Consider the following 20,041-nt stretch of genomic DNA (forward strand, 5'->3'; position numbering starts at 1 on the left):
CTCCCAGATTCCAAAGCATTCTGGAACTCTTGGATTCCAAACCATTCCCGGATTCCAAATCATTCTGGAACTATTGGATTCCAAACCATTCCCAGATTCCAAACCATTCCGAGATTCCAAACCATTTTGGAATTCTTGGATTCCAAACCATTCCGAGATTCCAAAGCATTCCCGGATTCCAAATCATTCTGGAACTCTTGGATTCCAAACCATTCCCAGATTCCAAACCATTCCCAGATTCCAAAGCATTCTGGAATTCTTGGATTCCAAAGCATTCCCAGATTCCAAATCATTCTGGAATTCTTGGATTCCAAACCATTCCCAGATTCCAAAGCATTCCCCGATTCCAAAGCATTCTGGAACACTAGGATTCCAAACCATTCCTAGATTCCAAAGCATTCTGGAATTCTTGGATTCCAAAGCATTCCCAGATTCCAAAGCATTCCCGGATTCCAAAGCATTCTGGAATTCTTGGATTCAAAACCACTCCCAGGTTCCAAACCATTCCCAGATTCCAAAGCATTTTGGAATTCTTGGATTCCAAACCATTCCCAGATTCCAAAGCATTTTGGAACTCTTGGATTCCAAACCATTCCCAGATTCCAAAGCATTCCCGGATTCCAAAGCATTCTGGAACTCTTGGATTCCAAACCATTCCCAGATTCCAAATCATTTTGGAATTCTTGGACTCCAAACCATTCCCAGATTCCAAACCAATTTGGATTTCTTGGATTCCAAACCATTCCCAGATTCCAAAACATTTTGGAATTCTTGGATTCCAAACCATTCCCAGATTCCAAAGCATTCCGGAACTCTTGGATTCCATACCATTCCCAGATTCCAAAGCATTTTGGAACTCTTGGATTCCAAACCATTCCCAGATTCCAAAGCATTCCCAGATTCCAAATCATTTTGGAATTCTTGGATTCCAAACCATTCCCAGATTCCAAAGCATTCCCAGATTCCAAATCATTCTGGAATTCTTGGATTCCAAACCATTCCCAGATTCCAAAGCATTCTGGAACTCTTGGATTCCAAACTATTCCCAGATTCCAAATCATTCCGTAATTCCAAATCATTTTGGAATTCTTGGATTCCAAACCATTCCCAGATTCCAAAGCATTCCCGGATTCCAAACCATTCTGGAATTCTTGGATTCCAAACCATTCCCAGATTCCAAAGCATTCCCGGATTCCAAAGCATTCTGGAATTCTTGGATTCCCAAGAATTGCAGATTCCAAAGCATTCTGGAATTCTTGGATTCCAAACCATTCCCAGATTCCAAAGCATTCTGGAATTCTTGGATTCCAAACCATTCCCAGATTCCAAAGCATTCTGGAATTCTTGGATTCCAAACCATTCCCAGATTCCAAACCATTCCCAGATTCCAAATCATTCCGGAACTCTTGGATTCCAAAGCATTCCCAGATTCCAAAGCATTCTGGAACTCTTGGATTCCAAACCATTCCCAGATTCCAAAGCATTCTGGAATTCTTGGATTCCAAATAATTGCAGATTCCAAAGCATTCTGGAACTCTTGGATTCCAAACAATTCCCAGATTCCAAAGCATTCCCAGATACCAAATCATTTTGGAATTCTTGGATTCCAAACCATTCCCAGATTCCAAAGTATTCCCGGATTCCAAAACATTGTGGAATTCTTGGATTCAAAACCATTCCCAGATTCCAAAGCATTCTTGAATTCTTGGATTCCAAACCATTCCCAGATTCCAAATATTTTTGGAATTCTTGGATTCCAAACCATTCCCAGATTCCAAATCATTTTGGAATTCTTAGATTCCAAACCATTCCCAGATTCCAAAGCATTCCGGAACTCTTTGATTCCAAAGCATTCCCGGATTCGAAACCATTTTGGAATTCTTGGATTCCAAACCATTCCCGGATTCCAAAGCATTCCGGAATTCTTGGATTCCAAACCACTACAAGATTCCAAACCATTTTGGAATTCTTGGATTCCAAAGCATTCCCAGATTCCAAACCATTCTGGAATTCTTGGATTCAAAACCATTCCCAGATTCCAAATATTTTTGGAATTCTTGGATTCTAAACCATTCCCAGATTCCAAACCATTTTGGAACTCTTGGATTCCAAACCATTCCCAGATTCCAAATCATTTTGGAACTCTTGGATTCCAAACCATTCCCAGATTCCAAATCATTTTGGAATTCTTGGATTCCAAACCATTCCCAGATTCCAAAGCATTTTTGAATTCTTGGATTCCAAACCATTCCCAGATTCCAAAGCATTCCCAGATTCCAAAACATTCTGGAATTCTTGGATTCCAAACCATTCCCAGATTCCAAAACATTCTGGAACTCTTGGATTCCAAACCATTCCCAGATTCCAAAGCATTTTGGAACTCTTGGATTCCAAACCATTCCCAGATTCCAAAGCATTCCCAGATTCCAAATCATTTTGGAATTCTTGGATTCCAAACCATTCCCAGATTCCAAAGCATTCCGGAACTCTTGGATTCCAAACCATTCCCAGATTCCAAACCATTCCCAGATTCCAAAGCATTCTGGAACTCTTGGATTCCAAACCATTCCCAGATTCCAAAGCATTCCCAGATACCAAATCATTTTGGAATTCTTGGATTCCAAACCATTCCCAGATTCCAAAGCATTCCCGGATTCGAAACCATTTTGGAATTCTTGGATTCCAAACCATTCCCAGATTCCAAAGCATTCCCGGATTCCAAAGCATTCTGGAATTCTTGGATTCCAAAGAATTGCATATTCCAAAGCATTCTGGAACTCTTGGATTCCAAACCATTCCCAGATTCCAAAGCATTCTGGAATTCTTGGATTCCAAAGCATTCCCAGATTCCAAACCATTCTGGAATTCTTGGATTCCAAACCATTCCCAGATTCCAAACCATTCCCAGATTCCAAATCATTCCGGAACTCTTGGATTCCAAACCATTCCCAGATTCCAAAGCATTCCCAGATACCAAATCATTTTGGAATTCTTGGATTCCAAACCATTCCGAGATTCCAAACCATTCCCAGATTCGAAAAAATTCTGGAATTCTTGGATTCCAAACCATTCCCAGATTCCAAAGCATTCCGAGATTCCAAACCATTTTGGAATTCTTGGATTCCAAACCATTCCCAGATTCCAAAGCAGTCCCGGATTCCAAAGCATTCTGGAACTCTTGGATTCCAAACCATTCCCTGATTCCAAAACATTCTGGAATTCTTGGATTCCAAACCATTCCCAGATTCCAAATATTTTTGGAATTCTTGGATTCCAAACCATTCCCAGATTCCAAAGCATTCTGGAACTCCAGGATTCCAAACCATTCCCAGATTCCAAAGCATTCTGGAACTCTTGGATTCCAAAGCTTTCCCGGATTCCAAACCATTTTGGAATTCTTGGATTCCAAACCATTCCCAGATTCCAAAGCATTCTGGAATTCTTGGATTCCAAACCATTCCCGGATTCCAAAGCATTCCGGAATTCTTGGATTCCAAACCACTACAAGATTCCAAACCATTTTGGAATTCTTGGATTCCAAAGCATTCCCAGATTCCAAACCATTCTGGAATTCTTGGATTCAAAACCATTCCCAGATTTCAAAGCATTCCGAGATTCCAAAGAATTCTGGAATTCTTGGATTCCAAACCATTCCCAGATTCCAAAGCATTCCCAGATACCAAAGCATTTTGGAATTCCTGGATTACAAACCATTCCCAGATTCCAAACCATTCCCGGATTCCAAAACATTCTGGAATTCTTGGATTCCAAACCATTCCCAGATTCCAAAGCATTCTGGAATTCTTGGATTCCAAACCATTCCCAGATTCCAAAGCATTCCCAGATTCCAAAGCATTCTGGAATTCTTGGATTCCAAACCATTCCCAGATTCCAAAGCATTCTGGAATTCTTGGATTCCAAACCATTCCCAGATTCCAAAGCATTTTGGAACTCTTGGATTCCAAACCATTCCCAGATTCCAAAGCATTCCCAGATTCCAAATCATTTTGGAATTCTTGGATTCCAAACCGTTCCCAGATTCCAAAGCATTCCCAGATTCCAAATCATTTTGGAATTCTTGGATTCCAAACCATTCCCAGATTCCAAAGCATTCCCAGATTCCAAATCATTTTGGAATTCTTGGATTCCAAACCATTCCCAGATTCCAAAGCATTCTTGGATTCCAAAGCATTCCGGATCTCCTGGATTCCAAACCATTCCCAGATTCCAAAGCATTTTGGAACTCTTGGATTCCAAACCATTCCCAGATTCCAAACCATTCCCAGATTCCAAAGCATTCTGGAACTCTTGGATTCCAAACCATTTCCAGATTCCAAATCATTTTGGAATTCTTGGATTCCAAACCATTCCCGGATTCCAAAGCATTCTGGAACTCTTTGATTCCAAACCATTCCCAGATTCCAAATAATTTTGGAATTCTCGGATTCCAAAGCATTCCCAGATTCCAAAGCATTCCCGGATTCCAAAGCATTCCGGAACTCTTGGATTCCAAACCATTCCCAGATTCCAAAGCATTCTGGAATTCTTGGTTTCCAAACCATTCCCAGATTCCAAAGCATTTTGGAATTCTTGGATTCCAAACCATTCCCAGATTCCAAAGCATTTTGGAACTATTGGATTCCAAACCATTCCCAGATTCCAAAGCATTCCCGGATTCCAAATCATTTTGGAATTCTTGGATTCCAAACCATTCCCAGATTCCAAAGCATTCCCAGATTCCAAATCATTTTGGAATTCTTGGATTCCAAAGCATTCCGAGATTCCAAAGCATTCTGGAATTCTTGGATTCCAAACCATTCCCAGATTCCAAATCATTCTGGAATTCTTGGATTCCAAACCATTCCCAGATTCCAAAGCATTCCCAGATTCCAAAGCATTCGGGAACTCTAGGATTCAAAACCATTCCCAGATTCCAAAGCATTCTGGAATTCTTGGATTCCAAACCATTCCCAGATTCCAAATCATTCTGGAATTCTTGGATTCCAAACCATTCCCAGATTCCAAAGCATTCCCGGATTCCAAAGCATTCTGGAACTCTTGGATTCCAAACCATTCCCGGATTCCAAACCATTCCCAGATTCCAAACCATTTTGGAATTCTTGGATTCCAAAGCATTCCGAGATTCCAAAGCATTCCGGAACTCTTGGATTCCAAACCATTCCCAGATTCCAAAGCATTCTGGAACTCTTGGATTCCAAACCATTCCCAGATTCCAAAGCATTCCGAGATTCCAAAGCATTCCGGAACTCTTGGATTCCAAACCATTCCCAGATTCCAAAGCATTCTGGAATTCTTGGATTCCAAACCATTCCCAGATTCCAAAGCATTCCCGGATTCCAAAGAATTCTGGAACTCTAGGATTCCAAACCATTCCCAGATTCCAAATCATTTTGGAATTCTTGGATTCCAAACCATTCCCAGATTCCAAATCATTTTGGAATTCTTGGATTCCAAAGCATTCCCAGATTCCAAATCATTTTGGAATTCTTGGATTCCAAACCATTCCCAGATTCCAAAGCATTCCCGGATTCCAAAGTATTCTGGAATTCTTGGATTCCAAAGAATTGCAGATTCCAAAGCATTCTGGAACTCTTGGATTCCAAACCATTCCCAGATTCCAAAGCATTCTGGAATTCTTGGATTCCAAACCATTCCCAGATTCCAAAACATTCCCAGATACCAAATCATTTTGGAATTCTTGGATTCCAAAGCATTCCCAGATTCCAAAGCATTCCCGGATTCCAAAATATTGTGGAATTCTTGGATTCCAAACCATTCCCTGATTCCAAAGCATTCTGGAATTCTTGGATTCCAAACCATTCCCAGATTCCAAAGCATTCTGGAACTCTTGGATTCCAAACCATTCCCAGATTCCAAATCATTTTGGAATTCTTGGATTCCAAACCATTCCCAGATTCCAAAGCATTCCCAGATTCCAAATAATTTTGGAATTCTTGGATTCCAAACCATTCCCAGATTCCAAAGCATTCTGGAATTCTTGGATTCCAAAGCATTCCCAGATTCCAAAGCATTCTAGAACTCTTGGACTCCAAAACATTCCCGGATTCCAAATCATTCTGGAACTCTTGGATTCCAAACCATTCCCAGATTCCAAACCATTTTGGAATTCTTGGATTCTAAACCATTCCCAGATTCCATAGCATTTTGGAACTCCTGGATTCCAAACCATTCCCAGATTCCAAATCATTTTGGAACTCTTGGATTCCAAACCATTCCCAGATTCCAAATCATTTTGGAATTCTTGGATTCCAAAGCATTCCCAGATTCCAAATCATTTTGGAATTCTTGGATTCCAAATCATTCCCAGATTCCAAAGCATTCCGAGATTCCAAATCATTTTGGAATTCTTGGATTCCAAACCATTCCCAGATTCCAAAGTATTCCCGGATTCCAAAGCATTCTGGAATTCTTAGATTCCAAACCATTTCCTGATTCCAAATCATTTTGGAATTCTCGGATTCCAAAGAATTCCCAGATTCCAAAGCATTCTGGAATTCTTGGATTCCAAACCATTCCCAGATTCCAAATCATTTTGGAATTCTTGGATTCCAAACCATTCCCAGATTCCAAAGCATTCTGGAACTCTTGGATACCAAAACATTCCCAGATTCCAAAGCATTCTGGAACTCTTGGATACCAAAACATTCCCAGATTCCAAAGCATTCCCGGATTCCAGACCATTCCCAGATTCTAAACCATTCTGGAATTCTTGGATTCCAAACCATTCCCAGATTCCAAACCATTCCCCTTTTCCAAACCATTCTGGAATTCATGGATTCCAAAGCATTCCCAGATTCTAAATAATTTTGGAATTCCTGGATTTCAAACCACTCCCAGATTCCAAACCATTCCCAGATTCCAAAGCATTCTGAAATTCTTGGATTCCAAAGCATTCCCAGATTCCAAAGCATTCTGGAATTCTTGGATTTGAAACCATTCCCGGATTCCAAAGCATTCTGGAATTCCTGAATTCAAAACCATTCCCACATTCCAAACCATTCCCAGATTCCAAAACATTCTGGAATTCTTGGATTCCAAACCATTCCCAGATTCCAAACCATTTTGGAATTCCTAGATTTCAAACCATTCCCAGATTCCAACGCATTCCCGGATTCCAAAGCACTCTGGAATTCTTCGATTCCAAACCATTCCCGGATTCCAAAGCATTCTGGAACTCCTGGATTCCAAACCATTCCCAGATTCCAAACCATTCCCGGATTCCAAACCATTTCCAGATTCCAAACCATTCTGGAATTCTTGGATTCCAAACCATTCCCAGATTCCAAACCATTCCCAGATTCCAAAGCATTCTGGAATTTCCTGAATTCCAAACCATTCCTGGATTCCAAACTATTCCCAGATTCCAAAGCATTCTGGAACTCTTGGATTCCAAACCATTCCCGGATTCCAAAGCATTCTGGAACTCCCTGATTCCAAAGCATTCCGAGATTCCAATGAATTCCCAGATTCCAAACCATTTTAGAATTCTTGGATTCCAAACCATTCCCAGATTCCAATGCATTCCCGGATTCCAAAGCATTCTGGAATTCTTAGATTCCAAACCATTTCCTGATTCCAAATCATTTTGGAATTCTCGGATTCCAAAGAATTCCCAGATTCCAAAGCATTCTGGAATTCTTGGATTCCAAACCATTCCCAGATTCCAAATCATTTTGGAATTCTTGGATTCCAAACCATTCCCAGATTCCAAAGCATTCTGGAACTCTTGGATACCAAAACATTCCCAGATTCCAAAGCATTCTGGAACTCTTGGATACCAAAACATTCCTAGATTCCAAAGCATTCCCGGATTCCAGACCATTCCCAGATTCTAAACCATTCTGGAATTCTTGGATTCCAAACCATTCCCAGATTCCAAACCATTCCCCTTTTCCAAACCATTCTGGAATTCATGGATTCCAAAGCATTCCCAGATTCTAAATAATTTTGGAATTCCTGGATTTCAAACCACTCCCAGATTCCAAACCATTCCCAGATTCCAAAGCATTCTGAAATTCTTGGATTCCAAAGCATTCCCAGATTCCAAAGCATTCTGGAATTCTTGGATTTGAAACCATTCCCGGATTCCAAAGCATTCTGGAATTCCTGAATTCAAAACCATTCCCACATTCCAAACCATTCCCAGATTCCAAAACATTCTGGAATTCTTGGATTCCAAACCATTCCCAGATTCCAAACCATTTTGGAATTCCTAGATTTCAAACCATTCCCAGATTCCAACGCATTCCCGGATTCCAAAGCACTCTGGAATTCTTCGATTCCAAACCATTCCCGGATTCCAAAGCATTCTGGAACTCCTGGATTCCAAACCATTCCCAGATTCCAAACCATTCCCGGATTCCAAACCATTTCCAGATTCCAAACCATTCTGGAATTCTTGGATTCCAAACCATTCCCAGATTCCAAACCATTCCCAGATTCCAAAGCATTCTGGAATTTCCTGAATTCCAAACCATTCCTGGATTCCAAACTATTCCCAGATTCCAAAGCATTCTGGAACTCTTGGATTCCAAACCATTCCCGGATTCCAAAGCATTCTGGAACTCCCTGATTCCAAAGCATTCCGAGATTCCAATGAATTCCCAGATTCCAAACCATTTTAGAATTCTTGGATTCCAAACCATTCCCAGATTCCAATGCATTCCCGGATTCCAAAGCATTCTGGAATTCTTGGATTCCAAACCATTCCCAGATTCCAAACCATTTCCAGATTCCAAATCAATCTGGAATTCTTGGATTCTAAACCATTTCCAGATTCCAAAGCATTCCGAGATTCCAAAGCATTCTGGAATTCTTGGATTCCAAACCATTCCCAGATTCCAAACCATTCCCGGATTCCAAATCATTCCCAGATTCCAAACCATTTTGGAATTCTTGGATTCCAAACCATTCCCAGATTCCAAACCATTCTGGAATCCTTGGATTCCAAACCATTCCCAGATTCCAAATCAGTCTGGAATTCTTGGATTCCTAACCACTCCCAGATTCCAAAGCATTCTGGAATTCTTCTTTCCAAACCATTCCCAGATTCCAAAACATTCCCAGATTCCAAACCATTCTGGAATTCTTGGATTCCAAACCATTCCGAGATTCCAAATCATTTTGGAATTCTTTGATTCCAAACCATTCCCTGTTTCCAAAGCATTCCCGGATTCCAAAGCATTCTGGAATTCTTGGATTCCAAAGCATTCCCAGATTTTAAAGCCTTCCCAGATTCCAAAGCATTCTGGAATTCTTGGATTCCAAAGAATTCCCAGATTCCAAAGCATTCCGGAACTCTTGGATTCCAAACCATTCCCAGATTCCAAAGCATTTTGGAATTCTTGGATTCCAAAGCATTCCCAGATTCCAAATCATTTTGGAATTCTTGGATTCCAAACCATTCCCAGATTCCAAACCATTCCCAGATTCCAAACCATTCCCAGATTCCAAAGCATTCTGGAATTCTTGGATTCCAAACCATTCCCAGATTCCAAAGCATTCTGGAATTCTTGGATTCCAAACCATTCCCGGATTCCAAACCATTCCCAGATTCCAAACCATTCCCTGACCTGTGAAGTGAGAGTGAGCTATTTAATAAAGGTCAAACGAACCAGGAGCTCTAGATATTATGTCAGAATACAGATTCATTTGACAAACTCAAATTCAACTGTGAGCTTTTTTTTGGGGAAAACTGAGAAGAAAATGGAAAATATCAACCCTTAAAAATCTCGTAATTTATTTCTTTATTCAGCAAGTAGCTTTGGAAGAGTTTGTTTTAGGAGAGCCCATTCAGCAGTTCCTTTAAACAAATAGCGAGGGGTCTGGGCAGACCCCTCTCACCTTAATGGCAGGTGTCAAGAGGATGGAGCCAAGTGTCACCACTTGTCAAGTGGTGCCAAACAATAGAACAAGAGACAATGGGCAGAAACTGAAACACAGGAAGTTCCATCTGAATATAAAAAAAACCTTCTTTGCTGTGAGGGTGAGAGAGCTTTGGAACAGACTGCCCAAAGAGGTTGTGGAGTCTCCTCTGGAGATACTCAAAATCTACCTGGACATGATCCTGTGCAACCTACTCTAGGTGAACCTGTTTTGTCAGGGGGGACGGACTGGTTGATCTCTGGAGGTTCTTTTCAGCCTCAACCATTCTGTATCTGTGATTCTGTGTGTTCACTTCAGCGATACACTTTGATTGTGTCTGTTGCACAACCTCTTAAACAGATGTTGATGCTTCATATAAAATGTTGAAACAGGGGGTATTAGTTACCGTTTTTTACTTTATTCTTCTTTGCAGATTCAACCTTCTGGGATTATACTTTGCACAGGAATCTGTGTGTGTGGGGATACTGCCCACAAAATGTCTCTACTGAAATCGCTTGTAAACACAAGCAAACTTATCCAATGTTCTGCACCACAGCCCGGATGCTTCCTCCATCTCTCCAGGGCCTGTCTTGTTGCTGCTACAGGACCTGCTAGAAGACATGGTCTTCTAAGAAATACCATTCTCAATTGTTGCTTCTGCAATCCTTCAAAGGTAACCTCAGAAGTTCAAATGGGCCTTTATGACTTTGTCATCTCCTTTCCAGACAAGGTGCTTTGTCAGACCATGCTTTTGTTTTGTATGAAACACGGTTTCTGCCATGGAAAAGCAGATTTCAGTTTTGCCCATGTTGCTGAGAAGCCTTGAGCGGAATAGACATGGTTCCCATTTCTTCTAAGATGCCTGACCCTGCAGTTTCACAACTGACTTTTACCCATTTTGGAGATTCACTGATTGTCTCTGATAAAGCACGTATCAGAGGCAGTTTGTAGTCATGGAAAAAGAAACTTCCACTTGCCTGATGGTACCTGCGTTCTTGTTAAGTTGTGCTTAGTGAAACGTCGGCAATAAAGGACTGTATTAAGCTAAGTGTTCATTGCATTCCCCGATTCCCTGCAAATGTATAAGTTTTCTTCTTAAAGTATTTGACATTCTTATTCACTGCCATGTACAAGCCAATGTTTATTTCATAATAGCAATCAGCTGTGTTGTACATTCTGAATGAGTTTAAGATCTTATCAAAACAGCAAGTGTCTGTTTCACCCTTAGTTTTGTGTTTCTCAGCCATTTTAAGAGAAATTTCTTTAGATAATAAAAGTTTTCTCAGTGTCTGATATTTTCATGATTGTTAATATGCAACATCTCCTAAACATCATTGTTTAGGAAGATTAATTAAAAAATAGATTCCTGGGTATTTGCAAACCTTCTATTTAAGCTATGTTTTGCTAATGAACTAATTTAAGTTCATTGATGAGATCTGAACTTATGTCCATGATTACCTCAACAGTATACTGTGTCTTGTTAAGTATTTCATTAAGTTGAAGTAGGTAGCTCTACCCTTCACTGGGTACTCTACAAATTCCAATAGAAGAAACAAACTCCATTCTTCACTTCTCATTTTATCTTCAATATATTTTTTTGAGGTATCTTCTCGTGGGCACATCAAACAACCATTTTGAATATTGCCATAATCAAGAGCTTTCCAGTGAGATAAACGTTTCAAGGGCTTTCTGTCTATCTAGGCAATTGAATATTAAAACTATCGTAATGTTATGTTAGTTATATTATCACAGTCCATTCTGAAATAGTAGAGTTCCTCTCAGGAGAGTTCTCTGTACAAGCACTATGCAGAGGATATGATAACTTGTTTGATGAAGTAGAAAACTTCAGCTTTTTCTCTACAGAAGTACTGAACATTTCTAACTGTTACAGTAGCATGAAGGATACTAATGGCTATTCTGTTATTTTACTGGACTTACTGCAATTTTTAAAGGAAATTTAGACCAGAATGACAAGATTTGTCTGCTTTTTATTTAGACAGTTAAATAATAACATTTTAGGTACCTGAATTTGAATTGGCAATTTCATCTTAATTTTTGCCATTGTTCTTTCACAGACTTCATTAAAAAAAAAATCATCTTTTCCCTCATGATAAAATTTTGCGGGCTACAGTAATATAGCAGAAAGAGACAGTCAGTGTGTACAGAGCAAAAATAGTGAAAGATTTCATAAACTTCAGCTATCACGTCATTTATCTAGTAATTTTCTACCTGATGTCTTCCAGCATGTTCTGTATGAGGAGGACAGAAGCACAGGATTCTTTTGAGATCCTCATAAAAAAAGGAAGCATGACAGCAAATATGGCAGTAAAATTGTTTTAATAACAAGAAAGAACAATGAAAGCAATAGAGATAATGAGTAATTTTTCCATCCCTTCAGATGCTGGGATCCCCGCTTTCATGTAGCATCAAGTGGACAGCCACAGTATGCTGTGCAGAGCTCTTCCATGGGAATTTTCATCTAGGATGGCTAATGTGGCTAGCTCTGCATCTCTACCTCCTCAACCCCAATTTCCTCTGCAAGGCTACTAATATATGTTATCAGTAGACATAGATTTTTTCCCAGGGATGATTTGTATGTCCCTATTTGAAAGTAAGTTTGAGATGGTGTTTCACATGGAGTCTTTAGAACTTTTGTCAAAAGCCCAGAATTGCACACTACTGGGAGGTACTGACTTCTTTAGAAATGTTGCCAGTATTATTCATGTTTATATCGTTGATCTCGCTCCAGGAATCGCAAAAATGTCTCAGGTTATCTAGGAAGATACTTCCATGATAAGAAAGAAAGTGAGTTTACAAATGGTGAGCCACACCTTTCAATTCCCCTTCTTCCTGAGGGTGTGATACAAGTACCACAAGACAAGGGATGCAAAAGAATTTTTATATTAGTGTTCAGAATAAAAGATGTCTGCTCTTAACCAGTGGAGGAGTTATTTATGGAAGCTTATTTGTTTGTTTTTTTTTCTGGAAAGTTGTAATGTCAGCACGCAGGATCTTTCTTAGCTTATCCTGATTGATGAATAGTATTATATGAGGTAAAGACTTGAAGTTCATGAAATAAGGTGTTGTCATTGGTAATTGATGATTGTCATGTCAAACAAAAAACAAATCAAGTTGTTTATGCTTTCCATCTTCATAAAAATCTACAAAGTCATAAAAGAGATTTTCTTGGTTCTCACTGATTGTGACCTTTGCCATTAATTGTGAGCATACTGATACAGTTGAATTTTGGTTGACAGACAAAAGCCTGAAAACTGTTACGGCTTGACAGAAGAGAAATAAGGTAATAGTGTCTAGACGATCTGCTTCTGCTCTAAGCATGAAATCTTTGACTATGGTAGATCCTTTGCCTGAATTTTTTTCTTCAGATATCTGTGTATTATTGTCCATTCTTGTTCAGAAGTAAAACATTTCAAAAAGCTTGAAAAATGTCCACAGATGACAGAGGATATCAGGAAGGTGGAGAGACTCGTGATAAAAGAAAACCAACCAGAAGACAGGGACTGTAGACAGCACTTGTAATTCATGATGAGCTGGCTTCCAGGGTTCTACAGGCTGTTTTGTCAGGGATATTACCTTACAATTCATGATGTGTATTAACACATTATCAAGAATATTATGCTTTGAAACAATGAGATCAACCATTCTCAAATCATAAAATATGCTCTTTTGAGAAATAAGGAGATTGCTTTCCAGCCAAGTAGTTAAAAAATTGTTCAGGTAGCTGGTATAGAGCAGACATTCAGATCTGATGAAATATTAGTTATGAAATGGTAGTTATTAAAAGAGGACTTTTGAATATATATTTAAAATAATACAACTCTTTTATATAATGTTTATGGATGATGAATGGTCTCTAGGAAGTGATAACAGTGACATAAGGAATATAATCTTAATAACAACACTAAGAGTTGAAGAAATTTACAGTGATTTTTTTCTTATGACGTATAATGCATAAAGTTCTATGTGGGAAATCATATAAGGGAACTAAGTCATAAACAATTTACTTGTAGAATAGAATAGACTGTTTCAGTTTGAAAGGAGCCACAACAATCATCCAGTCCGATGGCCTGATCAATTCAGGGCTGGACAACACTTTAAGCATGTTATTAAGGATGTCCAAATGTTTCTTAAACAGGTTTAGAACATTGACCATCTCTCTAGGAAATCTGTTTCAGGATTTATCCACTCTCTGGGTACTAAAATAGTTCCTGATACCCAGTCTAAACCTTCCCTGATGCAGGTTTGAATTATTCTCATATATCCTGTCACTGGATCCAGGACCAGGGGGCCCAAGTTCTGTTGGTATTATTAAAGACTGAGGGGAAAAAAAAAGCGTTTAGTGCCTCTACTTCTTCTTCATTCCATTATTTAGACGACCATCATCAACAAGTTTTGGTCCAATGTTTTCTCTAAATCTTCTCTTGATATTAATAAACTTAAAAAACCCCTCCTTGTTATTGCACACAACACTGGCCATGACTCTGCAACTTCTTATGAAGCCTGATGTCACTTCCAGAGATGATGCATTTTCTTTTTCCTCCTGAGCTCCATGAGTTCTCTGTTCAGACAAGGTGTCCTGTCTCAATTGCTTGACTTTCAACACATTGGAATTGCCTGGTCTTGTGCTTCAAAATGGTAATTCTTAAAAACTGACCAACGCTCATGGATTCCTAAGCCCTCAAAAGCAGATTCCCAGGCTACTCTCCTGAATAGCTTCATGAATAGCTTAAGTTTTTCTCTCCTGAAGTCCAGCAAAACATCTCTGCTGTCGTTTTTTTCTTACTATATTGAAGGAGAAAAATGTGAATGAGAACAACTAGCATAGATTAATCATGAGAAAATCCTCCTTGACAAACTGATTGCCTTTAGCATGAAATGACTGGATCCATGGCAAAGGGGAAACCAGTCAATATCCTCTACCTTTCCTTAGCAAGGCTTTTGACGTTACCTCCAACTGTAGCAAACCAAAAAGAAACAGCTGCAGAACTAGCAAAGCCTAGACCTCCCTGAATATGCTTACTGCAAGGACCTTCAGATGAGATAAGTGGGTGCCATTGTCCAACTATCCCAGGTGCCAAAGGGCATTCATACCTGAAGCCAGAAACTGGATTGCCAGATAAGGGAAAAGACAAATCCTTCAAAGTGGGATAATTCTTCTTACCATGCCAAAGTCCACCCTTACATGATGACTCTGTTATGAAAGTCCCTCTGGGGTGCTTTGAAAACTAGTGATATGTCCTGTGACATCATCCATTGTAAAACTCCTCGCCCCAGGGGAGGTACAAGGCATTCTCACCTGAACTTGAAGTGTATAACTCATGAAATCTTTGAGTTTTGGAGGGGTGTTTCCCCAGCCCCAACAGACCAAGATTGTCACTTTGACAGGACTGTGACCACCTCTTCAACCAACCGACACAGAAGCTGCAATTACCAAGTTTCATTGCTGGATCCAGTATGTGGTGACTTTGTATATCTTAGGACCCTTATCCTTTCTTTGTCTTTAATATCGCTATATTATTATAGATGATAACACCCAAAACGATAACATACCTATTTACCTTTGAAACAAAATTGTTCTAAAGTAAACCCTACATATATATATTTACAAACACTGATCATCCAGTGTTGTTTCACTCTAATGCACGCCAAGGAATTTAATAACAAGAACTGGGGATACCCTCCCGTTCTGGGGCAGATCGTAACAGGGGTTGTACGTGTATGTGAAAACTCCCCATGGGAAGCCTACACAAAGAGCTGAGAACACAAATATAAGACCACTTGGTCTTGCCATATTGAAGAATAAAAGTTAAATTAGATTGCCAGTCTGGACTATGCCGCTGGCAGGATTACACTGTAATCTGAATTATTTTAATAAGTATGTGAATATGTAGAACAGAAGGCAGTATGCAACCAATACTAAATTGCAATAAAATGAAAAGATCAATGTTGTTTGAGAAAGAAAATCTGGAGAGTTAAAACAAATGTGTAGGTTCATATTAAGGTTCATCTGGTAAAAGAGATGTGATTTTTCTTCTGAGAAAATATTTAAAATTACATTATTGCAATTACTTCTGTGTGGGAGTAATTATAAATGTCTCCTAATGGGCACATTGACACAGTATAAAAATCTACATATAACATTAAAAGCATCCTTTTCAATGATAATAAGTATATGCAAAAGCACACATTCATAGGGAGATAATAACAGGAAGAAAATTATGATTCATATGAACATGGAATATCACTGTAATTGCATTTTACATGTTGCTGAAAGATAATAAGTCCAGTGAGAATTTAATATGGATTAGATGTTCTGAAAGAATTGCATAAAAAATAGAGAATGAACATTGCATGCTCTCTCCCCAAATCCCATTAATCTTTTGAAGATCACTGGATATGTACTTCTATCTTTCTAAAACTCCTCTAAGAAACTCAGAGTAAATATATTTTAGGCTTTTACATAAAGGTAAAAAAGAAACGTAGTTATAATCTGACACCCAGGACAGAGAATAAATTATTAACATATACAAGTAAAAAGAACTACTGGAGGATTAAATTAAGGAAAGAAATATTTATTCTGAAAAACAAATACTGTTTCCAGATAGGGTTTGATGATATGTGAAAGATAAGGAAGACTTTTAATCCTCCTCCCTATTAAAAATTAAAACTGCAATCCAATAGGGAAAAAGAATAATAATCTTTTGAAGCAATAACATGTCTTAAATACTGTAATAGATCTTTCCTACCTCTAACTTTTCCAATAGTTCTGTGACTCAATACTATTTTAGGAATACCATTTCAGTTGTATTCATATGGCAGTTATTGAACGAAACAATTCATTCCCCCACCATGGCCAGGACTTTGGAACTAGATGATCTTTAAAATCACTTCCAACTCAAACCATTCTATAATTCTATGATCTAAGTCTGACAACATAAATAAATTGATATGAGACAAAGGTGATGATATTGTCCAATTATCCCAGGAAAAGAATGTATCCACAAGTGTGAAAGACTGGAATGCTAATGGCTCAGACAATCAAGGTGCAAGCTGACGATGTGCAACGTAACTGCCCAGGTGCTGAAGGTGTACACAGCTGACACCTCAGGGTGTTGAACACGATAAGGAAGGAGGCAAATCCTGTGAGGCAGGTTCGTGTTTCTTTGTCCTCACACAAATGACTCAGCTGTGACAACTTCAGGGAAGTATGGGAATATTCACATGTAGCCTGAAGGTATTCATCTCTACTGATGGGCCAAAACAGGCCATAATTGACTCAAGCGCACTGACTAACAGGCAGCTGTAAGGTCTTCAAAGGTGTCAAAGACTTGTGAAATGTCCCATGATCCAGTATTACATCATCCAATGTAAAACTCCCTGCTTCAGGGAAGGTACCAGGGGTGTTCCGACCTAGACTAAGCCCAGTAAAACATGGCATGGACTGCACTATGTGGTCTTCCCTCACTACAACAGGCTTTGCACACTGCAGATTTCTTTCCTCACACACACAGACTGCCCCACCACCACAGGCTTCTTCCCTAACCACACAGGCTTTTCCCCTCATGACCCTGGGCTTCCCTCAGTGAATTCAGGCTGCAACCATCACTTCAAGAAGACTGGGAGTCTTCATACAATTGTCTTCGACATATGGTCTCATTCTCACCTTAATTCAAGCAGTGGCATCTCTCTAATAATTTTAAAGAACCTGATCATAACACTATTCTAATAATTTTTATCCAAAAATTTAAAAATATTTTTTCTTACTGATATTCCTATGTTCTGTGTTTCTACTGGTTTTGAGGTTAAAAATTATAGTTTTCATCATATATTCTGCTTATTTGCTTGGATTAGGCCCTCATCCCTGCTTCTAAGCATTGTTACATTTTTAAGCACAACAGTTTCATGAACATCCATAAACTGCAGCTAGACAGGAATATATAAAAGACATACTATTTTAAGCATCACAGCAGTAAAGTTTGAAGTCTTGTAGTAGGGAAATTGAGAGTTTTTAGGTCAATTCATAGCCAACTGCTTCACTATTCTCTTCTTTTGAAGAACTTTGAGCCTTAAGGAATGCAAGAGATAGCTCTCTGTGTACTCTTCTAAGTACACAGTGTGCATCAGTATGCATATTCTTTCCTTTTCTGTAGCAGTAGCTCAATGGACTGAGAATATGTGTTTGCTCTAAGAAGGTGTGCCACCACTGCTGGTGGTAAATGCAGTTGGACAGTAAACTTGGACAGTTGCAGTAGTAAATCATTAATACAAAAATGAAGTCTTTGGCTATGCTTATATTCAGAACATATAAGCCAATAGTTTTTCAGTGGAACCATCATGACAAAAATATTTGGATAGGGATTTTCCACATCCTTCTTGATTGTACTAAAAAAAAACTGCTAGAAAATTTTTAATTGACATTGTATTGAGCAGTATTGCTAAATTGTATATTAAAAATATGTTGATACTATTTACTTTGCAGAAACCTTGAAATGAAAACAGCTTTCTTTGGTTTTATTTATTTTTTAATTTATATTTTTATTTGTAATAAATCTCATTTACTGACTGCATTAGATGCAAGCATCTCTAGCGAGACAAAGTCGTTACAAATAAACCTAGACAGACAACTAAGTCATATTTTCAACTGATCTCTGTCACTAGTAGAGAGGTTAAAAGGCATTACAGGTAGGCCAAGTCATTTGTTGTTTAGCTGTACCCATGTTAAGAGTAACATAGAAACTCAATGAGCAATTTTCTGCCAAGCTGAATGACATGAGGCAAAGTTTAGGAAGGGTCCATACTGTATGTCTCATGGCTCAAACATCTAGTTTTGCAAGGATGACAAGCAGGAGAATAAGCATCTCAGAAAAGTAAACAATCCTCCTAGAATACATTGATTCATAGAGTCAAAGGGCAAAATGGAACTACAGTTTCCATTCAGTCTGATCATCTGTATCCTATAGGCTGTTAGGCGTGCCATAGTTCTTCCTAGAAATAGAGCACTTCTTAAAAATATGTGAAGTCCAAACTTTTTAAAAGGATAAAACAACACAATGATAAAAATTTGTTCTAACTTTGAATAAATCAATCAGAAGTAATTTTTCTTATTTTGCAAATTTTCCATAAAAAGTAAACATTGTGAACATTTATGTCTGTGTCTAATCAGCAGAAACAGCTTAAAAATCTGTGTGTGTTAATGGCATCCCTATACAAAAGTCAGATTTGTTTTGGTTTATGTTTTTTCCTGAGGAAATGTCTCTATGCTCTGGAAAGAAGAGTTTTGTAACAAGGAGAGAAAGCTTTGGTGCTCCTGTCAACTCTGATGAAGGAGAATAAGGGATTTCACCTTCAAAGCCAGGAGAGAGATGAATAGGTAGTGATAGCAAGGATAAATGAGAAGCCAATGCAGTCATACAAACACTCATCCTAAGAGGCCTGACAGAAGCTATTAGGATTCACCCCACAGTTCTCATTTTCACACTAGCAGGGTGAGTGAGCAATGAAGGCTATCAATGCAGCCTCCGGGCATGGGCTTCACCAGCAGCACATTGTGTGTTATGGATTACCATTGTGATGGCTCTGATGTGAATTCCAATAAAATGTATCACAGAAAATAACTTAGGGGTTGTGTGCATCTGCTCCCTTTATTAATCCCATATATTCCCAATCTGCCGTCAAGAATATCCCACAGCAATAAATAATTGACGAATTAGGTCATTTGATATTGCCTCTCCTCAATTTTACATAACAATCCTCCATCAATACTGCAAGAAAATGCACAGGGATATGCATTTTGGAGGCCAGCTTCCAGCAGTCAGTCATGCTAAATCAGCAGAAAATTTGACCCTTTGCTCTTTATAAATATTCTAGCTGGTTAGCCTGGCCTTCCCATGGTGATGAGGGTCTTAAGTAGCAATTCAGTTACTCGGCGAGATAGGAACCCAGAAAGATGTGACAAAACTCCAAAGAATTAAGTTATAGTAGAGACAAGATCTCAACCCCAATGCCAACCTGATTTGTTTTTTGCACACATGTAGAATACTTTTGGAACCTGATTAAAACACTAGTCTTGAAGCCATATTTGACAGTAATGCAATGACAGTCATTGAACAAGTGG

The sequence above is a fragment of the Pseudopipra pipra genome, chromosome 2 (assembly GCF_036250125.1).
Source record: "Pseudopipra pipra isolate bDixPip1 chromosome 2, bDixPip1.hap1, whole genome shotgun sequence".
NCBI classification, from domain to species: Eukaryota; Metazoa; Chordata; class Aves; order Passeriformes; family Pipridae; genus Pseudopipra; species Pseudopipra pipra.